The following is an 18,923-nucleotide window of genomic DNA, read 5'->3' on the forward strand; positions in this document are numbered from 1 at the left end:
TTTTTTTTTTCCTCCCCTTTTTTTTTTTTTTTTTTCTCTCTCCCTTTTTCCCCCCTTCTCTCCTCGTTGCATAAATTATGCCGGGCGGGGCGGTGACGTCGCGGGGGCGGGGCGCGCGCGGCGCTCGCCCCCGGGGAGGGGGCGGTGTCGGGGGCGCGCCTTGTGGCGGCGGAGGGAGGGAGGAAGGAGGGAAGGAGAGAGGGAGGGAGGCGGCGGGGGCGGGCGGGCGCAGGGGGCGGCAGCCGCCTGGCTGGCTGGTGTCGCGCTCGGCTCGGCTCCGGCGGGCGCGCTCGCTCGCTCGGGAACTATCGGATTAAACTTGAATCGAGTGAAATTACACAAAGGAGCGAAGCGGAGCCGGCGGAGACCCCGAAACTACCCGAGACCCGCGCTGACCCTTCCTCTCCCTCCCCTCCCTTCCACCCCTCCTTCGCCTGCCCGCCCCGGTCAGGGATCCCCCTCCTCCCCTCTTAGCCCAGCCCCGGTGCGAGCGAGCAACTCCGTGCGTGTGTGTTGTGTGCGTGTGTGTTGTGTGCGAGACCCGCACCCCGCCTCGCCCCCCCCGGCCGACGGCACCAACTCCGGAGCGTGTCCCCTCCTCCTCCCCGGCCCTTCGGCGGAGGGCAGCGAGGGAGCGAGCGGGGGACACCGGTCCCCGACGGCCACGCACCGGCCCGGTGAGTGACCCCGCACCTCGCTGGAGGGAGGGAGGGAGGCAGGGCAGGCGCCGGCCATGGAGCAGGGGACCCGCGGCAGGTCTCTGTCCCCGGTCGAGCGCAGCGGAGCGGGGGTGCTCGCTGCCGGCGGCGGTCCGGGGGGGTGGGGGATGCTGAGCCCTGCCGCGGCTCCGGGCTAGGCGGGGCGGGGGGGTGTGTGTGTTGAGGGGGGTGTCTCAGCGGGGCACTTCCCCGGGTGTAAATGGCTTTTTGTTGTGCTGCGGCCGGCCGGCCGGCCGCCTGCCTCGCCTCGGGGGAGGGGAGGGCACCGGGGAGCCGGAGCGCCCGCGCCCCTTCCCTTTCCCTTCTTCTCCCCCCTGCGCTCCTCTCCGCAAGTTTGGAGGGTGACTAAAAATCCGGGAAAAGTTGAGCGAAACTGCGCGGCGGGGGCGGCGGGGCCCAGCGCCGGCCGGGATGGCCGCGGGAGCGCTTCCCCCGCTGACCACGCTGACGGCTCCCGGCGGCCGCGGCGGCACAACAAGCGCTAACAAAGTGAGGGCGCTTCCCTGCCGCGCACGGCCCGGCCCGGCTCGGCCCGACCCGGCACCGCCCCGCGCCCCGCTCCGCGCCCCGCTCCGCGCCCGCACATGGGTCGCCGGGGCCGGGGCCGGGCCGCAGCGGGGGCACCCCCAGCGGAGGCCGGGCGGTGGGTGGCGGCGGGCGGCAGGAAGGCGGGCGGGGAGGGAGGGGAAGGAGGAGGGAGGCGGGAGCACGAGGTGCCGCTCCGGCCGCCGGTGCGCGCGGCGGGGGGATCGTCCTGCCCCGGCGGCACCGGGAGGGGGCAGGGGGCGGCCGGCGCTCCCCGGCGGCCGGAGAAGAAAGGGGAGCGGGGGAAAGAGGGAGGGGACGGGAAGGGAAGGGGCAACGCTAGCCGAGGCAGCCGGAGCGGTGCCGGCGGACGCCGAATAATAGGGGCTTCACCCCGCCGGGTACCTTCGCTCCGCCGGCGCGGAGCCGGGGCGGGCGGGAGGCGCTGCTGCCGCCGCCGCGCACATGGGGTCGGGGCCGGGGCGCTCCCCTCGTCGCGCTCCCCCCCACCCCGTTCCGGGCCATTTTGAGGGTGAGCGGAAAAAGGTGGTTTGAGGCCAAAGCGGTCAGGGCGCGGAGCGAGGGGGGGGCCCGGCCGCGCTCGGTCCGCGGGGCGCGGTGGGAAGCGGAGCGCGGCCGGCGGCGGGCGCTGCGTGCGGGGCGGCGGGGAGCGGGCAGCGCCTGTGCGTGTGCGCGGGTGTGAGAGAGAGAGAGAGCGGTGGCGGGGGGAGGGGGGCAGGGTTGTTAGTGAGTCTCAGGGAGAAGGCGCTGCAGGCAATGAGCAGCCATCATTACGTTGCCTTCATTTATCCCGGTAGCGCTAAATCAGGGGACGCGCTCCCACGCCGGGGGAGCCCCTCCGGGCGCGCCCCGCGCTGCCGGGCCGGTCTCCGCGGGTGGGTGTCGGGGGGGCGGGTCGGGGTGCTGGGAAAGGGGGTGGCCGTGGGGCACGGGCTGGAAATGGAGCCGGTTTCCCCGGCTCCCCCCGACAGCCCGCTCACGCCCGGGTTTAAAGTAGTTGTTTTTTAAACAGACAATGGACAAAAGGAAAGTAGCGATGGATGCCCGGGAGCTCCCTGTCCGCTGCGGGGCCGCGCGGCGCCGCGCAACTCTCCCGCACTTACCCACTTTCTGCCTTTGTTTTCGTTTGGGAAGGGGCCGAGCGTGCCTCCCCACTACAGAAAAGGGCATTTTTTTCTTTTGCGAGAACCCTTTTTTTTTTTCCCTTAATTTTTTTTTTTTTTTTTTTTTAAATTTCTCGTACCACTTGGGCTTCCGCGGATGTTTGGTTTGGGGAATATCAGAATAACCTCCGTGCGATAAGTTTGTTTCTGTGTCGATGTTCGTCTCGATTTTTACTCTCATCAAAGCAGATCGCGGGCAGTGTTTATCCTGGAAGATGGCTTTCGGGAAAATGTGTTAGCCTTTTTTTTTTTTTTTCCCTTTTCTTTTTTTTTTTTTTTTTTTTTTTTTTCTTTTCTTGTGTTATACGGGACTAGCGGAGGTACAAACAAGCAAGTTGAACAAAAAATGTTTCTGTTCATTTCCTCACAGATCATCCATTCTAACGACGGCAAAAAAATCTTAATGACTATGACCTTAGCAGCATGGGTAGCTGATTTTTCCCAATTATAAATCCCGTTAGTTTGCGGTAATGTGTGAGTATCAATATATAATTCATATTAAAAAGCATGATCCGTAATTATTATTTTTTTTTTTTATAAAAGTTGAAATCCATCATTTTCCAATGAGAGTGCTGCATCTGTCGCTTGGAGTGTTTTTGTCTCGCTGTTGCACAACAGAGGCTCTCCAGTCTTTAACCTAAAATGGCAGCTTTAATTTGACTGGGGCCCATTCATTGACAATGATAATAAAAAGGCTGAAAGCTAAATGTAGCTGGATGCTAGGGGCACGTATGCACAACACTTTCCTCTCCATTGCTGGGTGCTGCTAAGAGAGGAACTTCCAAGCTCTCCAAGTTTCCACTGTGAAAGTTTACAACACTTTTTTTTTTTTTTTTTCTTATTAACAAAATAAAAATAATAATTAAAAAAAAATCACGTTGCTCAGCATAGACCATATTTTAAATGTCTGGGTTGCTTATAAACTTAACAGTGAGGTGAAGAGAGAGCTCCTCTGAAGAGGTTTGCATTTACCAGCAGCAGAAAAATTCTAGTGATAAGTTCTAAAATAAGATGCAGTCTGGGGAAAAATTAACTGTTTCTTTCTGAGGTTTGTAACAGGTGATCAGAACAATTACATTCTGTGTATTTTCCTATCTCCAGCTACTAAAATTGGGGAGTATTGCTTGTTTCCTCTTGTTTGGAGTTGTGAATGTGCTCAGGGTTTTGCAGAGATCCATTTGATAGTGTACTATTTTCCTCTAGGTTAAAACCACAACTGCTTGGAAAAAGTAATTATTTTTGCTCTTAGACGTAATGTGAAGTTTGAAACAGTTTTACAAAACAAAATTTCTCCTACTGAAGTATTGGTGAATGCCACAGATTCACACATCTTGTCCTATTTTTCTGTTAACCTGAACTGCTTATTTTCAGTCTCTTTTGAGCTGTTTTTAGTAAGAAATTTAGAAATATCATTATTAAAGCCATTGTACAGGCTCTTAGAAGAGTATTAAATGCTTGTGATTGCAAGTGGAACTGAATTACTGATTCACTGATACTAATTGGATAATCATATTTGACCAAATATCTTACTAAATATTTAACAATGTGATGACATTTCTCTTATTGCTTGTAAATCCTGGTTACGTTATTTAAACAGGGGGAAAAGCCTCATATTTGTAACCCAAAATTATTTTATTGCTCCTCCAGTAACGAAGGAAAGTTTTGATCACAGGCAAGCATCACACAGTCCTTTAAGGAAAATAAAAATTTCTGGGGATTTGGCATTGTAGCAACATCAATAAACACGCGGTTTAGTGGAATACCCTCTATTGCATTCGAAACTCTGTGCAGTGATGGGAGATTTCAGTTGTCACCGGTTCCTTTTGGGTTTGGTTAATGCAGAAACCTGAAAAGATGTGTCAGAGGAGCACCCTAAAGGTTTCCCTGTCCATGTGGAGGGGTCAGTTAACCTGAGTGTAGTTTTTTTCCATCCAACTTATTTGCTGTTTTGAACTGAAAAGCTCCAGCTGAACGTTCCCAGTATTTCCCGTTAATGCTCAGATAGTATTAGGACTTTTATAAGATGCAAAATGAGTTGTTTGTGAGTCCAGGTGGATCATGACTACAGCTGCAGGCAGTGTTCTGAAGAAAGATGTGCTGCTCAGTCTGGGCTTGGCATGGGTGGGTGGGTGCTGTGGTCAGTGGCTGTCCTGCCCCACACACAGGGAGGCTCCGTGCCAGGTCTGTGCCCCACGGACAGGGGCTCTGCGGGCACGAGAGCCTGCAGCCTGAGGATACAACAGAACCTAAACAAAGACAACCTGGACACGATTTTCTGTAAAGCTGGAAAGGCCTGAGTAATAGGGGCTTCTCAGGTTTTCCCAGAGCTGCTGAAGTGTGGCAGTGAGGCTGCAGGCATCCTATAGCAGCTTTCTGTTTGGGGTTTGGTTTTGTTCCTAGCGTATGGTGTGATAGGTAGAGGTTGCTAAGGTGGGAGAAGATGGAAAAAAGTAACCAGAAAGAAAGAGGGTGGAAATAAACGCAGGTGTCTCCTTGAATCCTGTGCCTTGCCTCTGTCCTTTTTTTCACATTAATTTTCAGATGGAAAGCCTTTAGAATGTGCTGGTTGGTATTTGCTCTTGTGAATCTGGTGTTATTCAAAGAAATCTGTGTGGCTAGCAAGGGTACAGGCAACTGTGTGACAAATGGTGTGTGTGTCTGAAGGTCTTCCTTTCCCCAGTTCCCTTAAATCCTCACTTCCAAACCCTTGTGAATTTGTCCGCTGTGAACAAATCACTAACTGCTCAGATTTATGGGCTGGTTAACTGATGCCCATAAGTATTATGGGTGATACTTTTATGTTACTTTAATGTTCCCTGTATACAAGAGAAAACTGCAAATTTTAGTAAATAATTAAACTGTCTCTCTGACAAATGAGCCTTTTGTGTGTAGGTGAGGCTTTAGCCTTCACTTTTCCAACAGAAAAGTTACTGTATTAATTTAGCTTCACCATTTAGCTATCAATTTAGCTATTAAGACAGACATTAACTCCATCGTTTCTCATCATTTATATTTCCATGAACAGCTTGTTAGCACAAATACAAACTACTGGATTTTAATGGAAGAAAGTCTTAAATACTGTCTATATTGTAGCAGTAATAAAAAGGCAACTCCAATTATTATTTAATTTTTAAAACTCGTTCAGAAGAAGTAGCGAGGTACAATATGCAGAAACATCCTGTGTTTTTATGAGGGTTCTGATGAGATACTGCAACGTGATGGAAGTTTTCCTCCTGATTTCTTTCCACCTGCACAATCTGACTAACTTTCAGTGTTTCGCATCTTAGCCAAGATCAGCAGTCATGGAAATACCAGGTTGTAGTTGTGCACTGAAAATCTTTCTTGGAAAATGAGGTTGGAAGGCATGATGCAAAAAATAAAAAGGAGGTTATGACCTAAAGGACACATTCCAAGAGCCCAAATATGACAACAAAGCTCTTAAGGGTATTCTTAAGTATATACAAGCTGATTAGCTCTCAGCTTCCAACATTGTGACTTTTCTGAGATGTGAACATGCACCTAGAAGAAGCCAAACCAAAACCAAAAATCTTTGTGCTGCTGCTTGGGTTCTTCTCTGAATGCTGCTCAGTAGCAGTTTCTAAACACACTGGTTGTTTTGCTGCCCCTATGCTAAGTGCATTCTCCTTTAAAAAAGAAGAAAGAAAAGAGGGATACAGCTTAATTTAAGCATTTTCTTTTAAAAGTTGGAATTCAGTGGAAGAGTGCTAGTTACCACCCAAGCTACTGTTTTAGTAGGACATTGTAACACATGACTTTGAAAGCTTATTGGCATATGGGAACTAACCAGAAGCCCTTGCTGGCATGATGTAGGGCTTGCTTTGCTCTGTAGTGACCTATATAGCTATTTTGGGTGTGGTTTTGCTTGGCTTTCATGGGAGCTGAGTCCAACCTTGCTCTGACATAGACAATTGCTGTGATGAGAGGGCCTTGAGGGGAATGGTGGGGAATAAATAACTTTGAGAATCAATTGTCTGGAAAAAGTCATTGCAGCCAAAATGTCTGCCCTCTTGCTAATGGTTCTGAGGGGAAAATAAAATTCCACATATATGGTCCTGATCCTAGAGGTTATTCTGTTCAGGTTTCATTTAAATATGAGCTTGTGCTTGGGGAGAGCAATGCAGCAAGTTACTTGCCTGGGAGTAGCTGGCATGTGGCAAATCCAGTGCTGGATAGTTTTGGAAGCACTTTATTTTAATGTCCATGAGCCACTTTTTAAACTGTTCAGCTGAGCTTTTTGCTTACTGCTTGAACTTCAACAGGTAGTTGGCTTTAACATTTCTTGGTGATTTTGAAAGAAATTGACCTCCCCGCAGTTTATTTTTATCTCTATCTACAAAGGAAGTGTCACTTAAAACATTTTGTGGAGGTGTGCATCAGATGTACAAAGTATGATTCCTTCTGTGCAGCAGAGGCAGACCTGCTCTGAAAACAAAACTTTTTATTTCTCCTTCCTGCCCATTCTACTCCCCTCCCCCCAGCTTTCCCATAGGTTTTGTTCCTCTTCACGTTGTGCCTTTCCTGTTGAGTTTTTAATCTTTTTTCCAATTCAGACTGCTTTCTGTTTGCTGAGTGGAGTTCTGTTTTCTTGTCAGCCCTAGATGATTAGGATATGTGGCAAAATAAATGTATGTTTCAACTCCTCATAATGCTGCTTTCCACCCAAACTGGAGGATGCCTAAGTTGGTGTGGGGAGGGCTGGCTGGCTGCACCAAAGCTTGATGAAGTCTCATGTTAGTCCCTGGATGCTTTTATGGCAAGGGGATGGGCAGCAGCAGCCAGCCTAGAGCAGGGGGCTTCCCAAAGGTTCTTTGTGACCCTTTGAAGAGGGAAATTCTCTTGTTTCAAGTTTTGTTTTCATGAAAGGGACATTCCCCCATCTTTTAATAGTGGATAGATGGAGCTGTAGTGGTTTCTCTTGTTCTGTGCACTGAGTAGTTGTGAGTGGGGAGGGTCGAGTTCCATGACAATTTTGAAATGGACATAGCCATTGTGGGCTGTCCCTTACCAAACAGAGAAATTTAGGGGGTGGGGAGTAGCTCCTGAGGGGATTGCAAGAAATAGGGGAGCTTTGGAGACCAGGAAGTGTGTGACCAGTGGTAAAGCAGATCAGAACATGGAGTAAGGCCAAGGAAGACTTTAATAAAGGCACTTTTGTTCCTCGATCTTAAAATAGGAAGCCTATGGATTTATTTACAGGGTAAACAGGATTTGTTAAGTGGGTAGTCACTACATGTGAAGGAATGCTGGTCGTTCTTTGGGAGAGAATTCAGGTGAAGACTACAGCTGAGCTGAAAGCTGGAATTTTAGAAGTTTAGACATGAGTAATAGGACAAAACACGGAGAAAGTCTTCATCATAGAAAGCATTGAGGTAGGTAGTGCTGTTCTGGGAGAAATGTGCTTACATAATAGAAACTGAGAAACTCTGTTCAAACCTTTGGTATTAACTTGGATGAGCTAGTAAGTGGAAAGTCTGAGTTGATGACAAGTTATGAGAAAATATTCTTTGCTTCAAAGAGGATCCATCAATGTAGCTGTTGAGATTGAAATCCAAAGCTGAAATGCTACTTGGTAAAGTGTCTTGCAGGAAAGTGCATGTCAGTCTGTACTGTAGAGAACAGCAGTTTAGTATTTCTTCAAGTTGAAGATTAACAGCCAGAAAGGCAATACAACTGACATGGTTTGTAATGCTCGATAGAAGGAGGATGGAGGGAAGGAGAGTAATGATGAGGCTAACAGATGTTCAAAAATCAGTCTGATAAGGCTGAGATAAAAGTGCATGAAGGCAAGAGACTGGTAAATTTCAAGGATGCATCTTAATTAGTTCAAGGTGTAACAAAACCTTACCTGTTCCTGGACAGGAGAGCCTATATGAAGCCCAGGAATCAGAATTCCAAGTATCCTGCTGCTTGAAGTTCTGTATTTGAATGTGTATTGTTTTCTCATGTGGGATAAAAAATACTGAAACAACCACAACTGCAGTTACTGTCTTGAAATGAGATCTGAGATTATGATTTTATTATTTCATCTCAGCTGTCTGGTGCGTATCTAGGCAAGTCCTGTGGATTTTTGAGAATGTACTCTGGTTTGTGTTACTTCTGGACTGAAGTAACTGCTTGTTGGATTTGGTGGTTTATTGCAAGGCAAAAAGCAGACAGCTCATCATCTCCAGTTCTTGGTTTGAGAGGTACCAGGATTATGTTGCTAGTTCCTGGAAAGATCAGGCAGCTTCACAGGGTGGTATAGTTGTGTCAGGGTGACTTAAAGGAAGGCCCTCTGACGTTGTAGCCAGTGCCTATATGAGTTCAGAGACTCCTTTAAACTCTGATGAGGGAACTCTCACTGACAGTATAATTCTTGCCTTGAGTTGTTTTAACCATGAAGAATTAGACTGGGAGTTTATAGTGAGCAATTTAATATCTCTCTTGATTTAGGAAGGAATCATTCAGAAAGTCAGTTAAATAGGGGTTTCTGGACTGCCTCAGGATGTTGGTCTGGGAGAGAGCTGCTAAGTAATTCAGTTTATTTATCAGTACCACGGTGAGGTGTCTGCTGTGCTTTGCATTCACTCAGCTCTGTAAGTGGGGTGCAGCCTCACTCATCTTTACTTTATTAATCATTCTTTCATTGGGGGGGAAGTGAATAAGCAAGCTTCAGCTTCACTTCCCCCTTATTTCTGTATTGATCTCTATAAAGGTGCATTGTCATTTTCTGTTCTTTTTTTTTTTTTTTTTTTTTGTACAGAAGTAAGTGAAATGTGCTTCTTGAATTCTGTGGTAATCTTTACAGAGGTTAGTGAAAAAAATTTGCCTGTTCCTGCATTTCTGCTTACTACAGTTGTGCAGTATTCCCCAGCCCATGCTGTCTTCACTCACAGAAGTGACTCTTAGCATACTTTTATAGTTCAAACAGGATTTGAACCTTGTGGCCGCCATGCTGAAGGAAGGGGTTGTTTCATAGAAATGACACACGGCTGTTGGAAGAATCAGCTTGTTACAGGCAGCACTAGAAAAGAAATGTGTCTTACAGCTTGGGCCTGAGAATCTTTGTTGTACATATTAGTCTTAGAAGTTGAACATATTAGATGTTGCACTGAAACTACTAAAAAAAGAAAAAAGAAAAATGGAAGGAGGGTGTTTGTGTGGCTTTTCAGTTACTTTGGCTGGAGTTAGAGAAATGCTGTGGTTAAGGTGACTGAATTCTTGAATGGTGAGTTCTCAGGGAAGTGAGTTAAGGCCTCACACGCCCCTGTTACCCCCTGCCCAAACCATGACTACTTAATTTTGTGAGGTTAAAATATAAAACCTTGGCTACAGATAAAGATGGGCGGTGAAAGCAATTGCTTCCATAGCTCTTCTCATAAGAAATTTCCCTGAGATTGTGATTTAAAAGATTAATCTCCTTGATCTCTTTCTCTTCTTCCCCTTTCTCTGTCTCCTCTCTCAAAGGAAGCCAGGACAGTTACCTTTCTGCCTGCCTCTCTGGAGGGACAGCCTTTGGCTTGTCACTGGTTCACATGTGACTTCCTTGAGATTGTCGCATGACCAGTGGCACAACTGGACTGGGCAGAACAGGGCTGGTTGGGCAATGAAGATTTTTGGCTGTCTGAGGAACTGGACTAGGAGGGGTTCTTAGAGCTGGATATTAGTGTCAGCTGGGATGCAGGCTGTGTGCCTGAATTTATCCCCTGGTGGGGCTTTTGGGATGTGCTGCTGTCTTCCTTTGTGTGCCAGCATGTCACTTGGAGTCTCCTGGTGTGTTCTGTGGCTGCCCAACATTAAGACTTTTGGTGGGAAGCTGGTAGGGTCAGGAAGGCTAAAAATCCCATACCTAATTTGACAAGGTGTGACAATGGTGCAGTTTTGGGGCAGGGTGCTTTTTCTCTTCAGCATATACTGGAAGCTGTTTCTGTGTTGAGGGGCCTCCAGGTGGGCAATGAATGTTGAGTAGCCAGATCGATTCAATGTGGCTGTGGGAGTGATACATTTGATACACCTTGACTTCTCTCTTCTGGAGTGAAACAGTGCATCCACAGCAGGCAGTCCATCACACAGGGAGGCAGATGGATCCATGGACAGAAATCACTGGGCAGAAAACCTGGGGACTAGGCAGCTGTAGCACCTGCTTCCACTCTGTTGGCTTGACTGCCTCCTTCCCTCAAGGTACTTTCTCGTAGGCACAGAAGATATCCTCTGGTAGGTTTATTTTGGTGACAAAAGTTCTTGCACTTTTCTGCTTATCCAAAATACTTGTTTCTCCATCATAATGCTTGCTGAGATTGGTGGATGTTCCAGGATTGTTTGGATTTTTGTTTTTTTGTTTGTTTGTTTTTTAAATTAAGACAACCTCCCCAAAAACTAGAGTGAAATCTGCCAAACTTTCTTTACCCTCTTCCTCCTTATCTTGATATTATGTTTGTAAGAACTTTTTTCTTCTGCTAGAGTATTATACTTAAATCTGTGTAAGAGTGCTTTTTGGGTTTTTTTTGGTTTTTTTTTTCTTGTATGATAAGATTTTTGTAGCTCTGAAGATAGCTGAAAGCTGTTAAATGTTGTCTTGTGGTCCATCTAATCATTTGTAAGTCAGGGTATGGTTTGAGAAATGCAGTGAGCTAATTTAACCGGACATTGTTCTGAAAGGAGAAGTTTCCTCTCTGCCTTTGTCCCCCTGCACCCTTCCTCACAACCACATGGCTCTGCTACTTTTTTTTTTTCGGCAGCAGTGCTTGTCAGGTCCTTCTGTGAGCCACTTTAGTTCACCAAAATGGCAGAAAAATAACTCTGTAAAATGGAGAGCATTTTGCTGTTGTAATGAATCAAACTGGCTCATAAAAGGATCTGATGAACACCAGAGCTGGTACTAAGGACGAGGGGGGCCGCTGGCTTGGAGAGCAGCAAGCCCTTTTCATCTTTTCATTTTGGTGGCAGTGAGCAAGTGGATTGGATCAGTTGCCTGGGAACCTTCATGGGAGAAAGAGAAATAGAGTAATCATCTGTGAAGCAAAGGACATGAAAAGAAAAATGTGCTGGCCTGAGTTAAAATGGATATTAAAATTTGTTTATTCCATTGGTGCTATGGATTGCATGCTATAAACAATTTGTTAGAATTAATAATCCACTGCCCAGAAATCAGTTTTCCTCTTCAGGTAGGAAAACAAAAGCCTAAAAGATTTACTAATGCATAAATAACTTGTTTGCTCTTTTAGATGTGAAGTATTTAATCTCTGAAACAATTTATTCACAAGAAAGAGTGGGGGAGGAGGTTGTTGTTTTGGGTTAGTGGGTTTTGGAGGTTTTTGGGTTTTTTTTTTTTCAAGTTTGAAATCTTCCATTAGGCTCGTCAGCTTTGAGTCAATTCGTCTGTCTCAAATTTTATCAAGTCAGTATTGTTTCAGTGTCATCAAGTTTCATCAATCAGTAATTCAGTGGATTCCGTTATTCAGAGTATTCCCAACTATTTACATTTTCCTGCTGGTTTGAGATGGAGTGAGTGCTTGGTCCTAGTAGGTGGCTGAGGCTGTTACTTCCTATCATAGTCTTAAGCTTTCTGATAGTGAAATGAATGAACTCCTGAAATTGGTGAAAAAAAAAGTACATTGCAAGTCAAATAACATGCTGCTTGTTACTTCTGTAATACTGTGCTCTAGCTGCTCTCCAGAGAGAGAAATGGGCAGTTTAGACTGTGTAGCTTAGCAGAGGAATGAACACCTTTTACAAAAAGTCAGGGCTTCTGACTGCAGCTTCTGCTCAATCCACCTGTCAGCTTGAGGTGACTGTTTCAGCATAGCAGCAATGTGGCATTAGAAGCTGCTTGCTTTCTGAAAAGCCATGGCTTTTTTGTCAGCTTTCTTGTGTATATTGCCTGCAGTGTCACAGAAAGGAACTTCTTGGCAGGTGGAAGAGTAGAAACTCATGCTTTCCTTCCTGTTTTGCTCAAGATTTGGGCAATTGCATGTATGTAAATAGACAGTAATTTTTTGCCATAGTAACAAAAACCCCAAACCTTCATGTAGTGCACCTTACAGATTGCTTTCCTTGGGTTTTACATCTAAAAAATTCCTTTTCAGGATCTACAGAGCATGGCAGGAGGTGCAGGAGAGGGGATTTACAAATTCTATCTTATGGGCATTGTAAGATGGATTTGGTGCAAACTGTGAGGAGTGGTGGCCCTGACTAGCATTGTGTGTGTTCAGAGTGAATACTGTAGTTACTAAAAGCAGCTTGTTTACATTAGGAATTGTATGTGCTTGCTCTAATGGGCTTTAGGAAGCCCAAAGCACAGCTGTAAAACATCTGTCTGTGGGACCAGATCTTGTCTGTCTGATGAGTAGTTGTCTTTCATTTCATGTTCAGATTTAGACAAGAAATAAAACCTTTTCTTTTTTTATAGAAAAGTTCTTCAGCCATCCTTCTTGAAGACTGGTTTGTACTTGAAAGGCTATCATGCTGTTGTCTTGAACACAGAACTTAAAATAGTGACTCAGTATTAACTTAACTCCACTTCCTCTTTAATCCGATCATCTTGTTGCTATATGACCTTACAACACCTTAATTTAAAGGCTGCTTATTCCAGTGGATTACATTTGGAGGTGTCTGGTGTGGTAAGCATTGCTACAGGAAGGGCTTAAAAGCAACTTAAGTGTTGCCTCAAAAAAACCCAAAAAACCTCAAGTGTGTTGGAATAGGAGCAGTGAGGGTATTTTTCCACTTTGGGATGCTTACTATTGCTGGTATATGGACAAGGGTTGCTCTGAAAGAGCAGGAGAAATTCAGAGCATATAGTTCTGCTATACCATAAGAAAAAGTACATTCACTTCCAGTGAGTGAATTTGACACTTCTTCGCTTAATTACACATAGAAGTGTTAGAAGGCAAAATATCTCTTTAGCTCATGTATTTCTGAGCACTTGGATGGTTTTTCTTCTTTTGAAGGCTAGTGACCTGAGCAGGTGGTTGGAAGCCAGGACCTGAAGTGCTACTCCAAACTGGTGTGCCAGGTTCATAGTGATGTGCTTTGTGTCTGCCATACTGGGATGTAGAATAGTTGCTGATTACCAATCAGCACTCACTAGAGGATCTTGGTTCTTTACCAAGTGTTAATTCTGCCTTGCTACTGCTCTTGTGAAGTAGATAAATGCTGTCCTTAAAAGGAGAGTTGGTCTGACATTCAGCACTTAAAAAAAAATTAAAATCTGTCTTAAGTGTTTAGAGTCTGTGTCTGAACAGCCTGCTGTTTTTCAGGATTTGTCTTCTTCCTTTAAATATTTTTCTTAGGAGTAAATTCTAAACAATTGTATTTTGTGTATGGAGTTTAGGGACCTTAAGCTTCCTCCTTGTCCTGTAGAGTTTCTTAAACTCTTCCACATAGTCTGCCACAATATGTTGAGCTTTGGCTTAGCAGTAGGAAGAGTTCAGAGAGTGTATTCTCTATTCTATGCTAGTAGCCATTTTCACTCACATTTTCTGTCAGGTTTTTCTTACATATCAAGTCAGGTATTTAATCTAACTAAACTGAAGCCAAACACATTATCTGTTGGGTGTTATCTGGGGCTTGTGGTGAGTTTTACTGTACCTGTGGAAACTTTGATCATTTAGAGTCCATGAAAATAAACCACTGGCATGTTCTGCTTAGTCTCTGAGAGAGCTCTAGCAGCAGGTCTGTTCTACATTGGGAATATGCTGCTACCTTCAAGCTTGGGCTGTGCTCAACCTTCCATGGATTGGAGAAAGTAGGAGTAGGCTGGAATTTGCAGAGAGGCTGGGTTCTTCTATTGCTTACAAAAGCAATTGCTGTCCCTTCTGTATTTACAGAAGGAAAATTCTGTACCCCCAGTTCAGGAGATGGCATGGTCTCTACTTTATAGGTAATAGAGAGGGTTTGTTTTCAGCAGCTCAGATGTTGCACAATGACTTGTGGATTGGAACCGAGGATTGAATTCAGTCTTCCAGTAATTCCTTTAAGTACTTAACCTAAATATGTTGTAGTTATTTTAAGTACCTTTTTATAACAGTTGTAAAGCTTCAGGCCAGTGCTTTGAGCTGATATTATCTTTTACAGCTGCTGTTTAAACCAGGAAAAGTAAGAAAATTTTAATTTTTTCACCACTTAATGTGGTTTTTAAGTCTTTTTTCTTCAGACATGAAGAGATTGTTTCAATAAAAGTTCAATATTCCCAAAATTTCAGCATATAACACAGCTTTGATTTATTAAAACCATACTTTTTTGAGTTTTAAAAAAATGAACTTTAAACCCACTATAGGTACTGAGTACATCCAGAGATATACTGTATGTGCTATAGTATTAGTATTATCAGTGTTTCTGTTTCTTTTTTTACTCCTTTAGGGGGTTGCAACCAGATCATAAACTCTCTGAATTTTCTGTTGCTGGAATAGGGATAATCTCTTATACAGGATTGGTAGAATTTCTGCAGAGTCTGATGCAGTTTTGGGTGTCCTTGTCTCTCTCATGTTGTGGTCCTCTAAAGTGTTGTAATCTCACTCACATTCTTGAAGTACTGGCAACATGGACTGAAATACAGTATCTTCATGAAAGGAGGGTGAAATGTTATACTGGAAATGGTGTATTATTGAAGCAGCATAGTTGTCCACACCTATTAAAACCATGTTGCGAATATCATCTTTCTTTTTTAGTACCAGAGGTCTGAATCCTATTTCATAGCAACCAAGGTGGAGGCTGTCCAGAAACAGAGCAAGCCCTTTAGCCTCACAGCTCTGCTGCTCAGAATTGTCTTGGAAAAAGTGATAAGTAATGCTTAATGAATTTCTCTTGCATGAATTCACCTAGTCTTCTCTTGGTCTGTGTAAACTCTTGGCTTCCATTGGGATTTTGGCAATGAGTTCTGCAGCTTAAGTACACATTGTATGAAGAACTGCTTCCTTCTATTTGTTTTATTTTGAACCTACCAGCTGCTAGTTTTGTTTGATGTTCTCTAGTTTCCTTGTTAAAAGAGAAGAACAATGGTTCACTGCGTACCTATCCCATGCTGCTCTTGATTTCGTAAACTTTTTTATTTTCTCTCTGCTTGGCCCTTCTTGAGGCTTCTGAAAAGTATTCAAATGTCTCTCACCCCTCTCTGGTCCATCAATAATTTTAATTTTGAAGTGGAGGTGAGAAGAGCAAACATGGTCACTGCAGCAACGTATAAGCACCTCATAGACCGGTGTATCCCATTTCTTGTACAATTGTGTGCTTTTTTTTTCCATCTCTTTTTTTCTTAAATGTGCTTAGTGTTCTGTTTACTCTTCTGACAAATCTTGTTTTCCTAGATTTATTCTAGCTCCCAAATCATGTCAGTAAATGGGCTCAGTAAAATATATGTAGAACAGTCAGAATGTATTTTCTCATGTGTGTGGTAATCTATTTCTTTCCACTGCATCTCATCTGCAGTTTATTACACCTTCAGTGGGTGTGATGAAGGTCTGCTGCTTCCTGCATAGGTGATTCTAATTTTTAGCAAAATGAACTTGTTAATACTATTAGCAAACTCACGTCAAGATTCACCTGTTTCTAGAACTTTTATGTGCATGCTGTCAGTGCAGATCTGGAAAGGGGTTAAATGATGTTTCCTAAATGTTCATTTCCTGGTTTGAACTGGTTACTTTCATCCATGTGAAGATCTTCCCTCCTTTGCTGTTGTAGCTTAGTTCCTCAGGAGCCATTGCTGGAACCATTGCTTTGTTCAGCAGCTGGCATGCATTTTGGACATCCAAGTTAGTTCAGACTTTGGCCACTTATCAATTGCTTCAGTGAAATCTCCTGTACTGGTAAGAGAGGACTTTGCTGTGGGAAAGCATCAGTGTCACTTCTGTATCTTGGTATGTGCCCGTGTTTCTTCTGTCTTCAACTTACTTGTCCTACTGGGACATTAGATTTGCTGGTCTGTAGTTCTGGGCAGGTTGAAGGTATGACCATCTCTTAAAACTGATGCACTCTGGGCAACAAGGCAGTGCTGGAACCTGAGATACCATGTGGCATAGTGGACAGATGGGCTATTTTATCCTTCAGCTCTTCACAATTCTTGGTGAACGCCATCCACTCTTGGTGAATGCATTGGTGTCTTGTTGCTCTTTGCTTTGGTTTGACCAAAAACTGCCTCTGAGGATTTATGTGCCTAAAAAAGATGAAAGATTGCCTTAACTTCTCCAATGACAGAAGATGCAGAAAACTTGTAATTTTTATTTTCTTGGAAGAATTCTTTCATATCTTGATTATCTGTTAGTCCAGTGGATTCTCTAGCAGGTTTCATATACCTGGCATTTGTGAAAGGACTTTTTATGACTTTGCCCCTCTAGGAACATATCTTTGTTTGCAATTTTACATGCTGGTCCTTTGGTCCAATTTATTCCCCTCTCTTTGAGAAACATTCTTACTGATAGCCTCCTCAGCTTGAGGTTTAACTGTGGAGCATTTTTTTCCACGTGTCTCCACATTTTCAGTGTAGTATTTTTTGTCTGTTATCTGTAAACGTTTTGTCTAGCTGCCTGATTTTATTTCTCTTACCAAGCTTCCTCATTTTAATGCTTTTTTCTCTTTGAAAATAAGCACTCCAATGATGAATTTTTGTTGTTTATTCCTGTTTTAGGAATGCTAGGCCTAAATATATTGAATGGATTTCATTATCAGTAGCCATGAATCATGATAAAGTTAAGTCAAATATGACGGGAACAAATCTGAATCATAATGTAATTTAATGGATGTTTATATAGTCCATGTTCTAGTTAAAATGTGGCAATGTTGCCCTGTGTGCTTCAGTGTAACTTCATATAAATAGTTTAATACATACAGTTTAAATGCTTTTATACTGTGATTTCTTCTTGCCAGCAAACTGGTCACCTTACCGAGTTGTACAAGTGGGATGGAAATTTATTTTGAATGCCACTGATTTATTTAGGAGTGAGACAAAGTATGTGACTGTGTTCTTCAGTTATAATTCCCCATCAATTGTAAATTGATACATTTGTTCAAATATGCAGTATAAAACAGTACTACAATCAAGCTGCAGTTATCATGGGAGCCATAACTTCTACTTTTCTTTTTCTTGGCTCTCTGTGTGAAAAACTGTACTGTAGTATATTATTTAATTGTTTAATACTGAGATCTCTCTGTTTTATCATAGTATGTGACATGCTACAGTACCACTCTGTATAAAAACCTTTGGTGCTTGAAGCAGTGGTGGAACAGTAAGAGTTTATTCATGTCTTTGTGTATAAATGTGTGAGCACCATATTTAGAAGAACTTCTGCACAAATAATAACCACTTCATACTGCAGGATTTTTCAGAATTATGTTGCTTTGCCTAGTTGAGAATGACTTGGAAAGACATCAGTCTGTAAATCTGAAGTCACGGGCATCACTGTTATTTCTGTGTTTCATTTGATAACTTATGGTAGGGAAGAGGCTCTCCTGAAAGTTAATCACTCATTAAAAGTAGTCTGTAACATGCACTCGCTCAGTATTTTAGCATAAGCAACTGAAATTTGAGGTATTTTACACTAAAGTAATGGAAAAAAAAATGTTGGCTGTATTAAGAGCATGAAATATTTAAGGACTTATGGTCATGAAAGTAGGCAAACTGGTTTTATAAAGAAGCAGCAGTTACATTTTCAAAATAGATGCTCTGAAGGGTGCCAGGTATGAGTTCATAAGATGAAGAAATAAACAAAATTGTAAAAGAGATCTGACAAAATTAATTTTTTCTTTAATGGGAATGCAAGTGTCATGAAAGGCTTGTGCCTATTTCAGTTGCTCAGGAGTCATGTTCCTGCTTTGCTAAGTTAATATTTAAGCTTTCTCATGAAACCTACTACAGCTTCTAGATAGCTTGCCATATGTACAAAATAAACTCATCAGTTGTTTTGTTTTCCACTTAAAAGTTAAATAGCAATCAATGTCTGTACAGTTAAATTTGTTGAGGGTAACAGGAAAAGGAACTATGCAGAAATACAGGGTTGGTTTTAAGAAAGAACTTAGAGGAATTTTAGGATGTGGTCATTTCTTAGTTCAACTAATGCAAGCAAAGCACCTCAAAGAAGGTGGAGAGGTGGTTTTCTGTTTGCAAACAAAAGGTTGGTAACAGAATTTGAAGTAACAAGAATTGTAACTAATCCAGCCTAGACACAATTAAAAGCAGTGTGTCCTGGCATGGTAAATTCTCTTAGATGGTGTTTAGTGAATGGCTGCTCTTGCCATTCATTTTTGTATCTCTTCCCTAACTAATGCATTTTAAATTTTACCTCCTGAGTAACTTTCATGAAGAATCTAGAATTTCTTTAAAAGCTACATGGTTGTGCAATAGTAGGATGTATCTCTGCAACTGGAAGGTCATAAGCTATCAGTCATTTGGCACTGAGTTTTAAATGGAATAGGTGCTTTTATAGGCTGATTTATTATAATGCATTGCTTATAGACTTGTTGAGAAATGTCACTAGCAAATTTGATGTGAAAAAATGGCATGAGC

General features: G+C 43.6%; 1 protein-coding gene across 9 annotated transcripts in view; it reads left to right on the forward strand.

Moving 5' to 3' along the window:
- CHD7 (chromodomain helicase DNA binding protein 7) overlaps positions 1 to 18,923 on the forward strand; it is a 130,723-nt gene that overhangs the window by 445 nt on the left and 111,355 nt on the right. For 5 of the 9 annotated variants that reach the window (XM_079299994.1, XM_079300001.1, XM_079300002.1 and 2 more), the window contains exon 1: positions 215 to 677. The exons of 1 other annotated variant lie outside the window; for it this stretch is intronic. The gene's annotated coding sequence lies outside the window, so the exon portion shown is untranslated. Of the gene's footprint in view, positions 1 to 211; positions 678 to 1,583; positions 1,777 to 2,798; positions 2,903 to 18,923 lie in introns of those variants that run through there. 3 more of the 9 variants (XM_079299995.1, XM_079299996.1, XM_079299998.1) reach the window with 3 other exon arrangements.

The sequence above is a fragment of the Erithacus rubecula genome, assembly GCF_903797595.1.
Source record: "Erithacus rubecula genome assembly, chromosome: 3".
NCBI lineage: Eukaryota > Metazoa > Chordata > Aves > Passeriformes > Muscicapidae > Erithacus > Erithacus rubecula.